Source organism: Papaver somniferum, chromosome 6 (assembly GCF_003573695.1).
Source record: "Papaver somniferum cultivar HN1 chromosome 6, ASM357369v1, whole genome shotgun sequence".
Taxonomy (NCBI): Eukaryota; Viridiplantae; Streptophyta; class Magnoliopsida; order Ranunculales; family Papaveraceae; genus Papaver; species Papaver somniferum.
In genome coordinates, this window is record NC_039363.1 from 151,181,860 (window position 1) to 151,187,978 (window position 6,119).

A 6,119-nucleotide genomic window follows, 5' to 3' on the forward strand; every position below is an offset into this window, starting at 1 on the left:
ACCTAAGCAATTGAACAACTCTTCAACTAGTTCTTATGAGTTATTTGGAACTAGTTATGAGAAAGATTAATACGGTTAATATGAAAGTGCTCATATGGCTAACCATAGGTTAGCTATTTGTGAACCAACTAAGTGTACACGTTTAGGTACGGTTACTCAAACCTAAATGAATACATTTCATTTGTGTGTGTGACAAGCTAAGTTTCGATCTAACGGTTGGAAGATATTAGCTTGGTTAAATCAGGTTTTTCATCTAACGGTGATTATTGAATGCTTTGTTACCAAGGTAACGATGAGTTTAATCACAAAGTGTCTGAAATTTTTAATGCATCCTTTGCATTGGGTAAGACTATTATTGAAAAGGACATTGTGGTGAAAATTCTCAGAACACTGCCATTTAGATATGATTCTAAGAAGCATGCCATCGTTGAAGTAAATAACCTTGATGCTCTTTCCAGAAACACATTGGTTGGAAAGCTAAAGATCTTTGATCATGAGCACATATCCAAGATCGGAAAGGATGTTGCTTTCAAAGTACAAAAAAACACTAAATTACTTAAAAAAAGTAAAAGTGTTTATGTTTCTTAGGATGATCTTTCTGAGACTGATTCATCAGATGAAGATCTTGACAAATCAGTCTCTATGATCACATGACAGTTTAGATATCTTCTATTGAAGAGAAGTAAACGGTTTACAAGAGACAAAACCTAAGTCATCAGTTAAACCTCATAATCGTGTTCCTCCTAAAAATAGGGATATTGATGAAACTGATGACGAGGATATGCCTTAGGGCTTTAAGTTTAAAGGTTTTGGTCATTTTGCAAATGAGTGTCTAAATCGAAAGAAATACACAGGGAACAAAGGTCTTGCTGCAACCCTTGATGAAATGTCATACAATTATGATTCTAATGAAGATGAGAAATCAAGCATTGCACTTCTTGGTGAAAATATTGATTTTGATAATTGTAGCAATACATACATCAATCTTGATATTCTTTCAAAAGGAAACTCAACCAATCTGGAAGAAAAAATTGACCCCTTCTTTGGAAACTATGTGTATAATGTTTCGGGTTCCACTATGTGTCTAGCAGCTTGCACATCTTAGATACCTGATTTTTATCCAAGATTGACGTGCTCATATTGTTCTCTCAAGGGTCATGAACTATCAAAGTGTTACAAGTATAAACACAAATTGAGGCATGTCAACAAACTTCAATGAAGAGCAATCGATTAGCAAATAAGCTTAAACTTTCTCAGAAAACCGCTGAGGTATGTAAGATTTTATCTTCGTCTAAGAAGTTAGTTTCCAAAGACAAAACAAGACCATTAGAAAATAAAATATGGTCAAATCTCTTTGATAGACAGAGGTTTGTGGATTCCTCTCAAGAGGAACATGGTGGACAAATTTTTGTTCACAGCAACACAACTTGATTGTGTTGATTTATCTTGTCTCATGTGCCTGAAAAAGAGACAAGATTGTGTACCTCTCAGGCTTTAGGAAAAGTTTGGTTTCTTCTTTTCTTAGTTTTGCTTTTTTAGATTCCATGTCCATTGATAAAGGAGGGTCATTTTCGATAATTCTACTCTCTTTAGGGTTCAGAATTGTGTGTGCAAGAACCTGTTAAAAGGTTGTGTAACCCTACATTCCTTTTTCCTTCTCTGTAACTTCTTTTATCTTAAGACTACTTGTTGAGTTATTGTGATTTCCTCTCACGAACCCATACTATTATGTATACTCCAAGCATCATGTCTTCTGATGGAAAATATGTTAATATGATTGTCAAGCCATCAATCATGAAGGAAAAAGAGAAATCTCCGTTGCCTCCTACTTTGAAAAGAAAAAGAAGAAATGTGAGGAAGCCAAGAGCCGGTCCTTCAAATTCTCAGAAGTTATCTGACGTTCTTGAAGTGGTGAAGGAGATGTGAAAAGAGATTCAAAAAATAAAGGCTTTTGTGTTTAAGACTGATGAGATTCAGAAGGCCCTGGTTCGACATCAGTCAAGAAGGTTCATTGATATTAACTCCTATCTTCATGAACCTCATATCCCAATGGCTGTTGACGACAAGGAGTTCGGGGATGATAAAGAATTCTTCAATGGTCTTAACATCTAGTAAATCTTCTTTTCTTTTTTTATTTAGAAGAATAACTAGAGTTTGGAATAGCCATTATTGTTATTACACATAGCTATGTCCAACGTTTCATCTTCATGTTTTTAGGTTTATTTGTTTAAATTCTAAAAAATTGTTTGGAAGATGAATTTGTGCAGTATTAATCTTTATGGTTTTATATATTACAATATGTTATGGGATATGTGTGTTTGCGTCCGTGAACTGTGATTGTCCCATACATTGTCAAAAGTTAAGTCTTTCGTAAGTCGATATGCATGTATTGATAAAAGAATGAATGGAATTTTGACACCACAAAAGTTTGAAGCCTATTATGTCGTTATTGATGAAAGATATGATGAAATTTTGTTTATGAGGATTATTTCTATTATATGTCATTGTGCAAATGGTGATGGAAAATAGAATGAATCCCTGTCTATTCCGCGGTATTTTATTGATCTCCGATCCACAATCTTTGTGCATATACTGTGTTGTTCCATAAGGTTTCTTATGTTGAGCACAATCGACTGAGTTGATTTTCTTATGATTAACTTAGTTGTTGCTCCGTAAGTTCGCCTATGTCGAGCATGACCAATTAAATTTATCACTTTTTGTGGTTAATTTGGTTATATATTTTCGATTACATTAATTATGGGTTCTCTTGTGATTAATCTAATTGAGTATTTTTGAAATTCATATTCGTATGTGATTTGTTATGTCCAAAGAAATCCTTCTTTTCTCACGAAATTAAGGTCACTCTTGTTGTTCCTTCGGGAATGACATATTATGGGGGAGAGTTCTTAATTGAACTTGTGCTTAATTGCCAAATCTTTTTGGGGAATTATAGGAGTTATCTTGTATCTTTATAAACTCCTTGATGAAAGCATTTAGCTTCGGCTATATGATTGCATCTAAATAAGTTGATATGTGCTTACTTTTGGTCATGAAATGTCTCTATAGAAATTTTCATTAGGATCCCGTTCTTGTACCTTTGCCAATTTTATTGACAAAAAGGGGAAGAATTAATATGTAGTTCACACTACAAATACATATGGTTTTCGGATCATTATGTAAGGGGGAGTGGTTTCCATGTGAGATGGAGTATTGACTAAGGGGGAGTGATACATATCACTGTAGCATTGTTGTCGAAGTTGTGATACAATTGAACTTTGATGCTGCATAATGATACTATGACACTGGATAACAATGATCGAGAATAATGTTTTCTCATTGTTATAGCTACGGATTTTCAACAACGATGATGCTGAACTTACAACCTTTGGAATCATTGGAGTACTTGGAGGTGACAAAGATTTCGAGTAATGTTGAAGATTAGGCATGTGGAATAGGAGTAGGGGTTACCCATACCCGCCAACCCTACCCTACCCGCCAGTTTTTTAACCGTATCCTATCCTATCCACTATTTGGCGGGTAGGGTGGCGGGTAAAGATTTTCTTAACCGCCAGTAAACGGGTAGGGTGGCGGGTAAAGCTCGAAATTATCCTACCCTACCAGCATACCCGCCTATTTATACTATTGATCTCTGCCGTTGGTCATTTAATCTCGGTCGTTGATCTTTATACTATTGATCTCTGCCGTTGGTTTTCGTTTAATCTCTGCCGTTGGTTTTCGTTTTCCTCAACCTAAAAAGTAAAAACTAAAAACTGAATTCATTTCTCAAACCAGAAGACTCTCTACGCAGAGAAACTCCCAGAACGCAAAAGTATAATCGAATCAAAATCAAATTTGTTAACAGATCTCATTTAGGACCCTTTAATCGGTTGATTCAAGGTAAGATCTAACTTCAAAGTTGATTTTGTTTCATTTTTTTTTGTGTGTTAAATTGATTGAAAAATCATAGGGTTTCATGCATGTTGCAGGATACGAGGAATCTGAGTTTGCAAAGCTAATGAAGGGTTTAGTGAGTGGTTCTTCCTCCTAATTTAAAATCCAAACTAATTTTCAAAGGTATGAGTAAAACCCAGATTCCTTTTTTTACTTTCTTTCCCAGTTTACCTCTTATATCACAGATTTTTAATGTTTATTTGAATCTTTTGATGCAGAGGGGTCAAATTGGAAACCTTGCACAGATAGAGCAAGAAGATAGAGAGAATGGGTATGCTTCTAACAATCCAATCCCAGTATCAGGTTTAGGGAGTAGTACGAATTCTCAAACAACCAAAAGAACAACAACAACTACTAATAAGAAGCTTCAAAAAGAAACCCCACCTTCAGTTGGAGCACCTGTCAAGGTAAAAAAATTCATCTTTGCATGTCATCAAACTCTTTGTAATTAGTCTCATTAAGGATTTAGATTTCATAAACAGATATTTTATTAGTGATTTTGATAATGAATCGACAGGTGAAGAAAGAAAAAATCGGAGAAAGAATTGCAGCATTGCAACAACTAGTCTCACCATTTGGAAAGGTATAATCAATTTTTATTTTTTTCAATTTCAGTAAAAGATAATACGAGGAATCTGAGTTTGCAAAGCTAATGAAGGGTTTAGTGAGTGGTTCTTCCTTCTAATTTGAAATCCAAACTAATTTTCAGGTGAAAATTCACTAAACCCAGATTTCTATTTCTGATCCTTGCAATTATTTATTTCTTTAAAACAGTGAGTTTTGTGTAGCATTTATAAACCCTAATTCACCTTCTACTTTTCTGATCTTTTTCACAGCAGTTAAGATCTAGGATACCAACACTGCTGCTCAATTTCAGGTGATTCAATGACCCCAGTTGTTAAAAAGGTTAGAGCACATCTTGTGGAAATTACTTGTCATTTGGAAATTACTTCAAAACTCAATCTATCTGATTGTCGAATTTAATCCTTCTCAGAGTACATCTTTGATGGAAAATTACGAGTTTTTATTTCCTTTTTGTGGCTAGTATATTGCAAAATATAGTGTTGGTGGCAAATTTACTCACCAACAAAAGACAACAAAAATGGTTCGAAGTTTGATATACTGACTTGGTGGAAAAACAATGCTGCAAGATTTGATATTCTATCACTTATAGCAAGAGATATACTTGTTATTCCCGTCTGTCATTATTCTTGTGTATGCTTGCACATGGTTTTGTTTGGCCATAATATGTTAAGGTTATAAGATAATGTCCTGCTTATTCAGCACTTTTAGATTTAGGATAACATTATTTCTGAAATATAAAGCAACGTAAAGCACATGGTTAACAAGTCATGTAGCATGTACCACTATGATCATGTCTGGGTTTCTGCCTTTTCTAGCTCTCCATACTGATACCGGCACATGTAACAGTGTCATTGTTACAATGTGGAATACAGTGCTCTGAGTTGCATGTTAGTTCTAAACCTATCAAAGGAGCAGTTTCTTCTTCTTCTTGTTCTGTACTTTTTTTTGAAGTATAGTTGCTATCTCGAACTCATAGAATTTAGCAATTTCCTAGCCTCTTATTTTGTCTTTCAAACATTAATAGATACAGAACTTGTTGTGATATTATTACTTGATGTTGGTATTATGACTGAACTTTGCATCAAATCATTCATTATTATGACTGAATCTAACAAGAGATAACTTGTATGCAGATTTATTTGGTGATCTTAGTACTTATTCCATCATCGTAGATGATGATTGAAGAAGAAGGTCAATATGAAGAGCTTTTGGTGATGATATTGTTATATGAATAACAAGGTCACGTGAAGAACATGGAATTGGGCTGGGATTCATCGTCTATTTCAAAAAGAATAGAACTCTTTTCTTGAGAATACTTTTGTTTGTACATTTTTTATGATTATACTTTTGTTTCTTGAGAATATAACTTGTTCAGAGTCTGAACTTCAGACTTCAGAAAGTCATGGAAAAAAAAAACGGTTATACTCGCCACCCTACCCGACCCGCCAGAGAATGATTTGGGTAGGATCTTACCCGTTTAATGGCGGGTAGGGTGGCGGGTAAAATTTTTCTTAACCGCCAGTAAACGGGTAGGGTGGAGGGTATAGGCCATATCCTACCCACCCTACCCGTTGTGCAGCCCT

General features: G+C 34.8%; 1 long non-coding RNA gene across 1 annotated transcript; it reads left to right on the forward strand.

The window, feature by feature from the left end:
• The first annotated feature begins 4,323 nt into the window (after positions 1-4,323).
• LOC113290309 lies at positions 4,324-4,623 on the forward strand. The gene is made up of 3 exons (XR_003331587.1): positions 4,324-4,358; positions 4,469-4,534; positions 4,567-4,623. It is a non-coding gene; the product is annotated as an uncharacterized LOC113290309 (long non-coding RNA).
• The last annotated feature ends 1,496 nt before the right edge of the window (positions 4,624-6,119 follow it).